The 16,280-nt window shown below is 46.7% G+C and overlaps 1 long non-coding RNA gene across 2 annotated transcripts; it reads right to left on the reverse strand.

Moving 5' to 3' along the window:
* Positions 1 to 806: 806 nt before the first annotated feature.
* Positions 807 to 8,205, reverse strand: LOC136610818 (uncharacterized). Of its 2 annotated transcripts, none has more exons than XR_010790176.1 (3): positions 7,935 to 8,205; positions 1,332 to 1,477; positions 807 to 1,087 (listed from the first exon to the last, which is right to left on the reverse strand). It is a non-coding gene; the product is annotated as an uncharacterized lncRNA (long non-coding RNA). The 2 variants fall into 2 exon arrangements; XR_010790175.1 differs by having other exon boundaries at positions 7,968 to 8,203.
* Between the last annotated feature and the right edge of the window lie 8,075 nt (positions 8,206 to 16,280).

The following is a 16,280-nucleotide window of genomic DNA, read 5'->3' on the forward strand; positions in this document are numbered from 1 at the left end:
CGCGACGAGAGAAGATGACGCCGCAGCGAAGGAAGTATCCGGAGCGTGTGAGAGGTAAGTTAATTCTGATTTATTCCTATTTTCAGCGCTCATGTCCGCGGGGCAGGAGGGACCCGCTGCAGATTCTACATGGAGAATCCGTAGCGGGCCTGATTTTCCCCGTGGACATGAGGCCAAAGGCGGCAGACGCGGTGACGTATGGAGGGGGGGGCGGCGCGGAAGTGGGCAGGAGGCGGCGCGCAGCTACCGTAGATGAGAGGGAGGCGGCAATACCCCCGTGTTTCCCCGAAAGTAAGAGATATGTCTTACTTTCGGGGTACGGCTTACATTGGCCGACCCCCCTGAAACCCCCGATACGTCTTACAATCGGGGGGTGTCTTACTATCGGGGAAACACGGTATTCAACCTAATAGCTCAATGCTTACGGTGCGTAATTTCACAGCGGAATTCCGCACCGTAAAATGCCGCGGGTATACGCGCGGACGGCTTCCATTGCAGTCTGTGGAAGCCGTCCATTCACGCTCTTTTCCGCTGTAGCACAGCGGAAAATAGCGTGAAACCGCCTCTACGCCTACCGCCAGCCGCGTCACATGCCGCTGCGGTGCGTCTCACGCTCTATTACCCATGCGCACTGAGGCGTCATGCGGGACTCCGGAACCAGAGGTAAGTATTGGGGTCTCTTGGGGCTGCCGTGATGGGCTCCGCCCCGGAATTCCATGGCGGAGCCCGTCACAGCCATGTGCAGCCGGCTTTACAGCGTGGGTAATCAGGAGCCTGAAAACATAAATAAGGTAAAACAAAAAAACTAATTCAAATCACGTTTTATTATTTATTAAAGATGTGGATTTTACACCAAGTGTCATTCCCTGATAAACCAAAGGCCGCTGTGTTTGGGGATCTTTTCTGTTTACTCAATCGGTGTAAAATATTGCGCAGTTTTTCAGGATACTCCAAAAAGCTTATAAAAAAAAAAAAAAAGGTGAGTCACCGGCAAAAAGCAGTCCATAAAACGAAGGGTTTCAAGATTGCTGAACGTCGAGGGTCTCTTCACTGTCCGCCAGCCTTCCCATTCTCAAGGACGTCAGATCTGCAGGAAATAACGAAAAATCAGCAGGTTAACAGTCACATCACACCAGTATTACTGATCCCTAGATCCGCTCCACCCACTTACATTGACCACTACTCCCCCAACCTGGTCAGAAGAATCATATATACGTACACACACGCGCGTGCGTACACACACACGCCAGCGAAAACCTGCAAATATGCGCAAAATAAGCACGTATGAGCAGATGCACGCAATGAAAATTTTAGCAGATGCAGCAGCTTACCTCGACGAGTTATGTCAGCTTGTGTGCAAGCGAAGCGAAATTCTTCTCAAAACGCGTCCAAACGTCAGGATCATCTCCACACGTAAGTTTGCAAAAAAAAGCGCACAAATCTCGGGTGGCCGCGTCTCCACACGTAGCGCACAAATCTGCAAAAAAAGACAGGTTTCGTCAGGTGGCGTCGCGCAAATTTCAGGTGACGTACTCACCAGACGTAGCGCACAGCGAATTAATCTCAGGTAGGTACTCGCCACACGTAGCGCACAGCGCATTAATCTCAGGTAGGTACTCACCACACAGCGCATTAATGTCAGGTAGGTACTCACCACACGTAGCAGCACAGCGCATTAATGTCAGGTAGGTACTCACCACACGTAGCAGCACAGCGCATTAATCTCAGGTAGGTACTCACCACACAGCGCATTAATCTCAGGTAGGTACTCACCACACAGCGCATTAATCTCAGGTAGGTACTCACCACACAGCGCATTAATCTCAGGTAGGTACTCACCACACGTAGCGCACAGCGCATTAATCTCAGGTAGGTACTCACCACACACAGCGCATTAATCTCAGGTAGGTACTCAGCACACAGCGCATTAATCTCAGGTAGGTAGTCACCACACATAGCAGCACAGCACCTAAATCTCAGGTAGGTACTCACCACACAGCGCATTAATCTCAGGTAGGTACTCACCACACGTAGCGCACAGCACATTAATCTCAGGTAGGTACTCACCACACAGCACATTAATCTCAGGTAGGTACTCACCACACAGCGCATTAATCTCAGGTAGGTACTCACCACACAGCGCATTAATCTCAGGTAGGTAGTCACCACACAGCGCACTAATCTCAGGTAGGTACTCACCACACAGCGCACTAATCTCAGGTAGGTACTCACCACACAGCGCACTAATCTCAGGTAGGTACTCACCACACAGCACATTAATCTCAGGTAGGTACTCACCACACAGCACATTAATCTCAGGTAGGTACTCACCACACAGCACATTAATCTCAGGTAGGTACTCACCACACAGCGCACTAATCTCAGGTAGGTACTCACCACACAGCGCACTAATCTCAGGTAGGTACTCCGCACACAGCGCATTAATCTCAGGTAGGTACTCCGCACACAGCGCATTAATCTCAGGTAGGTACTCAGCACACAGCGCATTAATCTCAGGTAGGTACTCACCACACAGCACATTAATCTCAGGTAGGTACTCCGCACACAGCGCATTAATCTCAGGTAGGTACTCACCACACAGCAGCACACAGCGCATTAATCTCAGGTAGGTACTCACCACACAGCAGCACACAGCGCATTAATCTCAGGTAGGTACTCACCACACAGCAGCACACAGCGCATTAATCTCAGGTAGGTACTCACCACACAGCGCATTAATCTCAGGTAGGTACTCACCACACAGCGCATTAATCTCAGGTAGGTACTCACCACACAGCGCATTAATCTCAGGTAGGTACTCACCACACAGCACATTAATCTCAGGTAGGTACTCACCACACAGCACATTAATCTCAGGTAGGTACTCACCACACAGCACATTAATCTCAGGTAGGTACTCACCACACAGCACATTAATCTCAGGTAGGTACTCACCACACAGCACATTAATCTCAGGTAGGTACTCACCACACAGCGCACTAATCTCAGGTAGGTACTCACCACACAGCGCACTAATCTCAGGTAGGTACTCACCACACAGCGCATTAATCTCAGGTAGGTACTCACCACACAGCACATTAATCTCAGGTAGGTACTCAGCACACAGCACATTAATCTCAGGTAGGTACTCACCACACAGCACATTAATCTCAGGTAGGTACTCAGCACACAGCGCATTAATCTCAGGTAGGTACTCACCACACAGCACATTAATCTCAGGTAGGTACTCCGCACACAGCACATTAATCTCAGGTAGGTACTCACCACACACAGCGCATTAATCTCAGGTAGGTACTCACCACACACAGCGCATTAATCTCAGGTAGGTACTCACCACACACAGCGCATTAATCTCAGGTAGGTACTCACCACACAGCGCATTAATCTCAGGTAGGTACTCACCACACAGCAGCACACAGCGCATTAATCTCAGGTAGGTACTCACCACACAGCAGCACACAGCGCATTAATCTCAGGTAGGTACTCACCACACAGCAGCACACAGCGCATTAATCTCAGGTAGGTACTCACCACACAGCGCATTAATCTCAGGTAGGTACTCACCACACAGCGCATTAATCTCAGGTAGGTACTCACCACACAGCGCATTAATCTCAGGTAGGTACTCACCACACAGCACATTAATCTCAGGTAGGTACTCACCACACAGCACATTAATCTCAGGTAGGTACTCACCACACAGCACATTAATCTCAGGTAGGTACTCACCACACAGCGCATTAATCTCAGGTAGGTACTCACCACACAGCACATTAATCTCAGGTAGGTACTCACCACACAGCAGCACACAGCGCATTAATCTCAGGTAGGTACTCACCACACAGCAGCACACAGCGCATTAATCTCAGGTAGGTACTCACCACACAGCGCATTAATCTCAGGTAGGTACTCACCACACAGCAGCACACAGCGCATTAATCTCAGGTAGGTACTCACCACACAGCACATTAATCTCAGGTAGGTACTCACCACACAGCAGCACACAGCGCATTAATCTCAGGTAGGTACTCACCACACAGCAGCACACAGCGCATTAATCTCAGGTAGGTACTCACCACACAGCGCATTAATCTCAGGTAGGTACTCACCACACAGCGCATTAATCTCAGGTAGGTACTCACCACACAGCGCATTAATCTCAGGTAGGTACTCAGCACACAGCAGCACACAGCGCATTAATCTCAGGTAGGTACTCACCACACAGCACATTAATCTCAGGTAGGTACTCACCACACAGCGCATTAATCTCAGGTAGGTACTCAGCACACAGCGCATTAATCTCAGGTAGGTACTCAGCACACAGCGCATTAATCTCAGGTAGGTACTCACCACACAGCACATTAATCTCAGGTAGGTACTCCGCACACAGCGCATTAATCTCAGGTAGGTACTCACCACACAGCAGCACACAGCGCATTAATCTCAGGTAGGTACTCACCACACAGCGCATTAATCTCAGGTAGGTACTCACCACACAGCGCATTAATCTCAGGTAGGTACTCCGCACACAGCGCATTAATCTCAGGTAGGTACTCACCACACAGCAGCACACAGCGCATTAATCTCAGGTAGGTACTCACCACACAGCGCATTAATCTCAGGTAGGTACTCAGCACACAGCGCATTAATCTCAGGTAGGTACTCACCACACAGCACATTAATCTCAGGTAGGTACTCCGCACACAGCGCATTAATCTCAGGTAGGTACTCACCACACAGCAGCACACAGCGCATTAATCTCAGGTAGGTACTCACCACACAGCGCATTAATCTCAGGTAGGTACTCACCACACAGCAGCACACAGCGCATTAATCTCAGGTAGGTACTCACCACACAGCGCATTAATCTCAGGTAGGTACTCACCACACAGCGCATTAATCTCAGGTAGGTACTCAGCACACAGCGCATTAATCTCAGGTAGGTACTCAGCACACAGCGCATTAATCTCAGGTAGGTACTCACCACACAGCACATTAATCTCAGGTAGGTACTCCGCACACAGCGCATTAATCTCAGGTAGGTACTCACCACACAGCAGCACACAGCGCATTAATCTCAGGTAGGTACTCACCACACAGCGCATTAATCTCAGGTAGGTACTCACCACACAGCGCATTAATCTCAGGTAGGTACTCCGCACACAGCGCATTAATCTCAGGTAGGTACTCACCACACAGCAGCACACAGCGCATTAATCTCAGGTAGGTACTCACCACACAGCGCATTAATCTCAGGTAGGTACTCAGCACACAGCGCATTAATCTCAGGTAGGTACTCACCACACAGCACATTAATCTCAGGTAGGTACTCCGCACACAGCGCATTAATCTCAGGTAGGTACTCACCACACAGCAGCACACAGCGCATTAATCTCAGGTAGGTACTCACCACACAGCGCATTAATCTCAGGTAGGTACTCACCACACAGCGCATTAATCTCAGGTAGGTACTCCGCACACAGCGCATTAATCTCAGGTAGGTACTCACCACACAGCAGCACACAGCGCATTAATCTCAGGTAGGTACTCACCACACAGCGCATTAATCTCAGGTAGGTACTCAGCACACAGCGCATTAATCTCAGGTAGGTACTCACCACACAGCACATTAATCTCAGGTAGGTACTCCGCACACAGCGCATTAATCTCAGGTAGGTACTCACCACACAGCAGCACACAGCGCATTAATCTCAGGTAGGTACTCACCACACAGCGCATTAATCTCAGGTAGGTACTCACCACACAGCAGCACACAGCGCATTAATCTCAGGTAGGTACTCACCACACAGCACATTAATCTCAGGTAGGTACTCACCACACAGCGCATTAATCTCAGGTAGGTACTCAGCACACAGCGCATTAATCTCAGGTAGGTACTCAGCACACAGCGCATTAATCTCAGGTAGGTACTCAGCACACAGCGCATTAATCTCAGGTAGGTACTCACCACACAGCACATTAATCTCAGGTAGGTACTCCGCACACAGCGCATTAATCTCAGGTAGGTACTCACCACACAGCAGCACACAGCGCATTAATCTCAGGTAGGTACTCACCACACAGCGCATTAATCTCAGGTAGGTACTCACCACACAGCGCATTAATCTCAGGTAGGTACTCCGCACACAGCGCATTAATCTCAGGTAGGTACTCACCACACAGCAGCACACAGCGCATTAATCTCAGGTAGGTACTCACCACACAGCGCATTAATCTCAGGTAGGTACTCAGCACACAGCGCATTAATCTCAGGTAGGTACTCCGCACACAGCGCATTAATCTCAGGTAGGTACTCACCACACAGCAGCACACAGCGCATTAATCTCAGGTAGGTACTCACCACACAGCGCATTAATCTCAGGTAGGTACTCACCACACAGCACATTAATCTCAGGTAGGTACTCCGCACACAGCGCATTAATCTCAGGTAGGTACTCACCACACAGCAGCACACAGCGCATTAATCTCAGGTAGGTACTCAGCACACAGCGCATTAATCTCAGGTAGGTACTCACCACACAGCACATTAATCTCAGGTAGGTACTCCGCACACAGCGCATTAATCTCAGGTAGGTACTCACCACACAGCAGCACACAGCGCATTAATCTCAGGTAGGTACTCACCACACAGCGCATTAATCTCAGGTAGGTACTCACCACACAGCGCATTAATCTCAGGTAGGTACTCCGCACACAGCGCATTAATCTCAGGTAGGTACTCCGCACACAGCGCATTAATCTCAGGTAGGTACTCACCACACAGCAGCACACAGCGCATTAATCTCAGGTAGGTACTCACCACACAGCGCATTAATCTCAGGTAGGTACTCAGCACACAGCGCATTAATCTCAGGTAGGTACTCCGCACACAGCGCATTAATCTCAGGTAGGTACTCACCACACAGCAGCACACAGCGCATTAATCTCAGGTAGGTACTCACCACACAGCGCATTAATCTCAGGTAGGTACTCACCACACAGCACATTAATCTCAGGTAGGTACTCCGCACACAGCGCATTAATCTCAGGTAGGTACTCACCACACAGCAGCACACAGCGCATTAATCTCAGGTAGGTACTCACCACACAGCGCATTAATCTCAGGTAGGTACTCACCACACAGCACATTAATCTCAGGTAGGTACTCAGCACACAGCGCATTAATCTCAGGTAGGTACTCACCACACAGCAGCACACAGCGCATTAATCTCAGGTAGGTACTCACCACACAGCGCATTAATCTCAGGTAGGTACTCACCACACAGCGCATTAATCTCAGGTAGGTACTCCGCACACAGCGCATTAATCTCAGGTAGGTACTCACCACACAGCAGCACACAGCGCATTAATCTCAGGTAGGTACTCACCACACAGCGCATTAATCTCAGGTAGGTACTCAGCACACAGCGCATTAATCTCAGGTAGGTACTCCGCACACAGCGCATTAATCTCAGGTAGGTACTCCGCACACAGCGCATTAATCTCAGGTAGGTACTCACCACACAGCAGCACACAGCGCATTAATCTCAGGTAGGTACTCACCACACAGCGCATTAATCTCAGGTAGGTACTCACCACACAGCACATTAATCTCAGGTAGGTACTCCGCACACAGCGCATTAATCTCAGGTAGGTACTCCGCACACAGCGCATTAATCTCAGGTAGGTACTCCGCACACAGCGCATTAATCTCAGGTAGGTACTCACCACACAGCAGCACACAGCGCATTAATCTCAGGTAGGTACTCACCACACAGCGCATTAATCTCAGGTAGGTACTCACCACACAGCACATTAATCTCAGGTAGGTACTCAGCACACAGCGCATTAATCTCAGGTAGGTACTCACCACACAGCAGCACACAGCGCATTAATCTCAGGTAGGTACTCACCACACAGCGCATTAATCTCAGGTAGGTACTCACCACACAGCGCAGAAATCTTCCTCTCCCACGTTGTAAGTATAAAAGGCTCCAACCATCAGCTTCCTCTGTAGGCTCGGAATTCGCGGGCAAATTCAAGTACCGGTGACGTCACCGGTCACGTGGGCGCGGGCACAGCTCTCATCGTGCACGGCAGCTGAACTGTACTGCTCGTGCACAATGGGAGGTCACATGGTGCCGATTCCAGCCACCTCATTGGCTGGAATCGGCAGCAGGAATAACCGCAGTGTAAACTACTAATATGCGTGCCGTGTGAGGCAGCGTGGTGATGAGTGGGGAGGGGCCGCGTGCTCTGTGGGCTGCTGAGTGCTGCTGAGGGCCTGAAGGCAGCAGACACTGGCAGTGTATGGCTATAGGCCGGAGCTACACGGGTCCGCCCAACACAGGTTCTTCTATGAGGCACGGCATGCATTGTGCTGGCACCTGACTAGTGCAGGAAATGCATCGTTGTAACAGCAGGCAATGGCAAGTCGCATTCACTTCGGGTGTTTTCACGCCTGCACTGGGGGTTCTGCTTTCTTTCTTCAAGGAGAAGGGAATTCCCGTGTCCCAAAAGCATTGGATGGGCTCTATTGACTATAATGGGGTCTGCTGGCTTTTGGACGGAAGAAAGTGGGCTGCATGCATTGCTCTTCCTATATTTTGAGCCGGAGGTTCCAACACAGACAGGAAAGTGTCCGCATATAATCCCCTTTACGTACCGCATACGTGTGCTGCAGCACTTTATATGCACAAGTTTATTCTTTAATTCACCTATTACCATGTTTTCACACAAACAGTGGGAGGGCATACAACGCCATGCAGATGTCCTATGTCAGATATGAACGTAAGACCCAGGGGCGTAGCTAAAGGCTCATGGGCCCAGGTGCCAAGGTTTGTCTTGGGACCCCCCAGCTTCTCTTAACCCCTTAATTCAGGGGTGTACCTTGATGCTCCTGGGCCCCAATGCAAAACCTGTAACAGGGCCCCCGACTATAATGCTTTATTCATAGTACTGGGCTCCCTATATGGAGAAGAGAGGCCTTATGGGCCCCCTACGGCTCCTGGGCCCTGGTGTAACCGCGTCTCCTGTATCACCTATAGTTATGTCAGTGCTAAGACCCCAGCGTTGCAGGGGAACACTGCTAACAACATTGGATTGCAATGTTGCACTGCAATACTGTATTATTTGGCTATGAGTAGTGCTTTTAGCCTCCCCTGTCACACAGCGTTCCGCGTGCTTTTTTTGTTTTCAGCTGTTGGGCATGCAATAAAATGAAAGTGCGCATACTCGCCTGTATTCAGGACCCAGCTGAGTGACTCTTGCGGCCATTCCCCCGATGCAGATGACCACTGTGGCCAATCAGATTCTGCAGCGTGACCATCTGAACTCCTGGCATCAATGCTCATATCCTGAGTACCATGATGCCAGGCATTTGTGACTGACGCCACAGCCTCTGATTAGCTGCAAGGCACACTGGACTTTCAGTGAATGTCCATGCTAGGGACAGGGCTGCTGGAGCCACTCAGCTGGGTCCCAGGGGGACCAGACAGGTAAGTATATGCTCTTTTTATTTTATTGAATGCCCAGCAGTTCAGAATTTTTTTTTTAAACAGCCCAACCCCTTTAAACCATGGGAAGTTGCATCTGCATCACAAATAATGAATCTGGTCACAACTTGCATAGTTCGGTCCATGTATATTTAGGTTTCTCAACTCGAGAATCATATTAAAGGCCCTAACCTTAAGGACCAAATTGTATTCTCTCTTGCTCTACTTCAGAAGGCTACTGGGTTTATTGCTGATGCATCTGCTGAACAAACCTACACAAGATCTCCATCTAGAACTAGATGGGCTCACCGCGGACATCCGTCAGCTGGCTCCTGCTCCCCGGTGGCGGCTCCCGCGGCGGAGATGGACAGACAGCCTTATGCAGATTTTGGTGTGGATCCACAGCTGGCTTCACTCCTTACATTGATAGGATGAAATCGGCTGTGGATCCACACCAAAATCTGTGACAAAATCTGAACCAGTAGTGCGGATTTTGACGTGGATTTTCCAGTGTAGAAAATCAGCGCCATTTTCTGCTACATGTGAACTTACTCAAAAAGAGTTGAAAAAAAGTTTGCTAAAGATGGGGATGGTGGTTCCAGTTGCCGTAAAGGAATGATTTTGGGTTCATTACTCCGGGTTATATCATGTCAGAAAACTAAATGGCAGTTTCTGGACCATTGGGATTCTGAGGTATCTGAACATATATGTCAAAGATTCAGGATGGAGCCTATCAGAATGACTATTCCCCTGATAAAACAATGCATTTTTGGCAATATTGGTGTTAGGTTGTGTTCCTGGAACCTGTAGTTCTACAGGTTTCCATGAGCACACTGCTGCTGGTGTGGTGGATTTGGCTGGCTGGGTGTGGAGGTCTCTGCTGCATTTAAATACCAGCCCCTGGCTAGAGGATGTTGGTTTCCTCATTCCCCCTTGTGTTAGCATTTATTCATCTTGTTTCTGTAGGTGTGAACAGCCATGTGTTCTGTGTGTCTGCAGGTGGCCAGACGTGGTGTGAAAAGTCCTGTTTTGTGTGGTAAGCATTCCATTTTGTGTTGGTGTGAACAGTGTCCTCTTCTGCTTGGACCGTTTACCATCTAGGGCGAGCCAGGTCCTTAGGTTTCAGTGTGGGGCCGTCCCTATTTGGACAATCGTCCCACTTACAGACAGTAATCATGGGGTAAGTTGTCTTGTGAGAGTAGGGATCCACGAGACAACGAGGACCCTTGTCACGGGCTTGTGGGCTTAAGTATATTGACCAAAGGACAAACCAATACCTTGTACGTACTGTAGCGATTCCATCTGTTCATGCATGCAGGTATGCTTGGTGAGTGTTATGGGTTTTTGCCAGTCGTTGGTTTATGTCTGCTGCTGTTCCAATTCCGTTCTAATTCATGTATGTTCTGATGTAACGATTGGATTTGCAGGAGGCATATTACCATCTTTCAATCCATTCATCCTAGCAAGATTTTCTTGGGTTTGCTTTGTGAATAAACTACTTGACTGTTCACAGTTCGCTGCTCTGACATTTCGGATTTTTCAGCTCCCACTATTTTTGTAAAACTAATGGCAGAGGTAGTTACCTATCTAAGACTCCACAATACCAATCTGATGCTCTATCTAGACGATCTTTTATTGATAACAGATTCATCCATAGATCTCGTGAAGCGTATAGAGGAATTTTGCTCCTTTGTACACTGCCTAGGTTGGATTGTAAACCTGGAAAAATCAGATTTAATTTCATCCCCTAATTTTTTTCTAGGCATTTCACTCAGTGTGTTAAATATCTCTGCTTTCTGTGGACAAAGTAAGTTCCATTATGCAAAAAAAAAAATCTGCACTCTCAAGACCACAACAAAAATTCACAGAATTTAGGCAGAATAATGAGCATTTTGCTAGGTGTAAAAAAAGCAAACAAACCCTAAACTGTTGGAATATAAGAAAAAAAGCTAGAGTAAGAAGTCCCTTGGGTTCAGTTATCCATCAGGGTAATGACTGCAGATGCCAATGGTTGGTGTTTGGGAGCACTTGGTCAGGGAAGGAGAAAAAAAAGCTTCCTCAAATGTCAAAGAAAAGTTTTTGTGGGAGCAGAATATGATAAAAAAACTGCTAATTTGAAGATCCTGCCAGACAACCTAACTACACTTTCTTTTCTCTATTACCAAGGGGGTATAAAACACGCCAATCTACAAGATAGCCACAAAAATGTTTGCTTGGTTAGACTCATATCTTGTCCCTGACGCCCAATCATGTGATGGGAACGGAAAACAGGTGGATTTTCTAATCAAGAACTCACTGGATCCAGGAGAATGGTCTCTAGATGTTCATGTTTTCTAATGCTTTATGTCACCAGGAAAAATCAAAACATTCAATGGGCTGGTGGTGTAATGGTTCAGGGAGCATTTTCACCAGCATGGCCTAGGACCATTTGCCATCATGCTACAATCCTGGGTGAACGCCACAGGAACCTGTTGGCTTACCATTTGCACCCATATATTAAGGAAGTCTTCCCCGACCAAACTACCATTTGTCAACAGGTGAATGCTCTGTGTCTTCAAGCTCAGATTACTAGCGAGTGGTTAGAGGAAAACAACAGTGAATTCTCTAATTGTTTTTTGCCCCAAAACTCGGCGGACTGTAACCTCATTGAAATGTTTGGGATATGCTGGAAAGGGGGCTGTGAGATCTGCTCCTACTAATCCACAATATGTGCACCAACCGATGGAGCTGCTGGAGTGGGCATGAGTCGAGTTGATTATGGAGGATGTTCACTACCTTGTGAAATCTGATCTTTGACATCTGAAAGCCATCATCGCCCAAAAAGGTGGACCAATTATTATAGTGTCGTTGTTTCTAATACAGTGATCGTTCAGTGTATATACTGATGTAACAAACTTTAACTGACACATAACTCGTAAAGTGCACTTGCAGCAAAGTTAAAAGGTAATGTATCACCTATTGTAAATTTTTCACTTATTAAAACCAGATAATGAAACAAATTCCATTTTGCTAGTCTGTTTTTACTTTGAGTGTAGATTTAAATTCTATTGTCTGTACATGAGCATGGGGGCTGCCATATTGCCTTTGCTGCAGAGATATACTTTACAGCTGCTGTTAGAGGTACGCGGTGGCAGCCGACAGGAGCTGACCCATTGACTCCTATTGGGGACCTCGCTATGCAGGTTCTGTAACCTGTGCAGAGGTCCTTGTGCTGGGAGGGAACGTAAATGAGCTGTAATTATTGCTGTGATGATCAATCCTGTATTATCTAGATATATGGTAGGTGTTACCTTTCATTGTAATCCTGCCTGTGATGATCATGGGATGAATGCTGAGTAGTTGACTCTACAGAACAGGAAGTGTCAGAGGATTACTATGCTTAGGGGTGCTTTACATCGCCGATAGTTGCCGGAGTAATCGTTGAAGAGATCAATTGTGGACGATTGTTGTCTTGCGTAAACATAGAACTCGACAAGACAAGCGAGCAAGTTGGTTTTTAGCTCACCGAAAATCCAAGTGACAATCAGCCCATGTAAACAGGCAGTTGTTCATCTATGAATGACTGACTGTTCACAGTGAATGGAGGCAGGCGGCTAAAAGAGATCTCCGGCCTGCTCCATCTCCATTTACCGAGCAACTGTTGCTTCTGTGTGAAAGCACGAGAACAATAAATGTTGGGTCGGCTGTCGGTGCTAAAGCACTTGACGGCCATCCCGTGTAAAGCCACCCTTAATGATAAGAATGAAAACGGCAGGATTTTCAGATTTATTTAAAATATATATAGTGACATCAAAAATTAAAAAAAAAAACTACAAGTTCCTAAAATAGGTTTAACATAAAAACTTGATACAATATATTATGTTCTGATGGCACATTCCCTTTATATTGACAATTAACAACAAAAGACACTGACGCAGTCAAGTTTTAAGTCTGCAGCTCCTTTGTATCCAACACTTTTAGTGTGAAGTTAAAGTTTGCTACATCTACATTGTGAGCTACTATAATAAGCACGGGAACCTGGTAGACACACAGTGGTGCTCTGTAGCATATTAACTGATTCTACTACTAGTAGTTTGTAATATTGTTGGCTACAGTACGTACAGAGGATGGGAGCCAACAGTGTTACATACTAGGCAAAAGGGAACATCGCTCTGTGTATCAAAGTATACCATCCCTGTACCGGAGTCAGCAATATATGACATTGTGCTGGCTCCAATACGGCTAACAGGAGCCTCCGAAAAATGGAACAATGATCTGTTTAAAGGGGGTGTTTAATTAGAAAATTACCTTTTGCATAAATTAAATGTTTATACTTAACATACTTAGGCCTCATGTCCACGGGGAAAATACAGCCTGGGCGGATTTCTGCAGCGGAATTAGTGGATTGAGTTTTTTTCACACGCGGATGTACGCAGATGTACTGCAGATAATCCGCGTGTGAAAAAAAGTAAAAGAAGCCAAATAGTTGTCCAACCCCCCTGGCCAACGCCTCGGAGCCATACTTTGCTTTCAGCATTGTACAGAGCAGGATGGCTGTGTCTGATGCCACAAGAAAGGCCTTTATTTCATGGCTGCTTTTCTCTCATGTTTTCTCTCACTGTTCTCACAAAATGACCACCGCTGGAGACTTTTCCCCACCTCTAAAATTTTTCTCCACCTCCCAGGCTTTATTACCACCCACAAATCCGCGGGTGTATTTGTGGATTTCCCGCATCTATTGACCTCAATGGAGGCAAATCTGCGCTTGATTACGCATGATCCGTTATAAAATAGAGCATGTCGCGTTTTTTTTCCCACGCGTAAAAAAACCACAAATCACTTAAAATACCATCCGCGGCTATTTAACCGCGGATGGTCAATGCTTTCCTATGGGATGCGTATTTGCAGTTTTTCTCCTGCGCGGATTTGCGTGGACACGAGGCCTTCAGAATTTTCATTTTACGCATTTATATATTGAATACTTATTTCGCCACACTGTACATAATTTGATATTCACCTTGGTGCTCACAATCTAAGTTCACCTATTAGTGTGTTTTTGGACTGTGGGAGGAAACCAGAGTACCCAAAGGAAACCCACGCAAAAACGGGAAGAACATACAAACTCCATGCAGATTGTGTCCTTGGTGGGATTTGAACCCAGGACTTCACTGTGCTAGCCCATGATATTTTTTTTTCAGTTTTAAGTTTTGAAGTCAAGATCTAGAAACAAAACCGCGGTTACATGTAGTAATCAATTGATGGAAACAGTAGGTGAGGGTCCTGCTCCAACGACCTTACATACTACAGATAGTGTGGTGATGCAGAAGGTAAAGGGGCTGGAGATGTGTAAGGTATGGCGAGGTGTAGAGTGTGGGACGCTATACACAGACAATGGTCAAAATTAAGCCATATAGTGGCTAAATCAGTATGACTGCAGGGAGCGGTTGATTATGGCTAGCAGGGATTGCAGTCAATAGGATGGGGCAGTTATCAGGAGGAGTACAGAGGGGTTTGATTTAGGGGAGTCTCCGCCACGGGAGCTGCCGCCCGGGAGCAGGAGCTGTCAGACAGATCTCCACTGTCAGACTATCTGACAGATAGGCTGACCGTGGAGAATTGCGGTAATTCGCAGCATACTGCGAATTGCCGACCGAGAGCGGAGAATTGCAATGATTCTCCACTTGTGGACAGGGGGCTGGCGCTTTCCATAGGAACGCTATGGAAAGCTTCAGACGGCGTGATTTGATGGCGATTTACTGCCGGTGGAATCACGCCTGTGGACAGGGGGCCTAATTCAAAAAAAGTTAAAATGTAAAGAAAAAAAGAATACAATGATTTGGAAATCTTATATAACTGTATTTTATTCACAATAGAACACAGATCAGAAGCTTTTTTTTTTCTTTTTTTTTTCCATTTCAGTTTAAAAAAGAATTAACTCTTAGAAATTGCATCCCATCTCAAAAAAGTTGGGACAGAGTTAACAAAAGGCTGGACAATTAAGTGGTACTAATGAAAAACAGCTTAAGGGTCAATTTTCTACTATGTCACATGACTGTGTAAAAAGAACACGTTAGAGAGACAGAGTGTCTCAGAAGCAAAGATGGTCAGGGTTTCACCAATCTGTGAAAAACTGCATCTAAAAATTGTGGAACAACTTCAGAAAAAAAAGTTCAATGTAAAAATGTGATGTCTTTGAATATCCCACCATTTACAGAACATCTGAAAATCTGTAGAAATTCATGTGTGTAAAAAACAAGTCAAATGGTCGATATTGGATGCACGTGATCTACGGGCCCTTAGGGGTCATGCATTAAAACTTAGAGCTGTTATCATGCAAAGAAGAAGCCATATAATCCACACAGTCCAGAAGCACCAGCGTCTTTTTTGAGCCAAAACTCATTTAAAATGGAATGAGGCAAAATGGAAAACTATTCTGTGGTCAGTTGAATCAAAATTTGAAGTTCTTTTTGGAAACCACGTACACCATGTACGGGTGCTGAAATGGCCGCCTGCAGTCCAGACCTTTCACCAATAGAAAGCATTTGGCACATTATAAAATGAAAGTTCCAGCAAACAAGACGCAGGACTGTTGAGCAGCTAGACTCCTCCATCAGACAAGAATGGGACGACATTCCTCTCCAAAAACTCCAACAATTGGTCTCCTCACTTCCCAGACATTTACAGAATGAAGAAAGAAGACCGTATGTTACACAACAGTAGACATGGCCCTGCCCCAACTTTTGTGAGATGTGTTGCTGCCATCAATTTCTAAATGAGTTAATTTTT

Source organism: Eleutherodactylus coqui, chromosome 1 (assembly GCF_035609145.1).
Source record: "Eleutherodactylus coqui strain aEleCoq1 chromosome 1, aEleCoq1.hap1, whole genome shotgun sequence".
Taxonomy (NCBI): domain Eukaryota; kingdom Metazoa; phylum Chordata; class Amphibia; order Anura; family Eleutherodactylidae; genus Eleutherodactylus; species Eleutherodactylus coqui.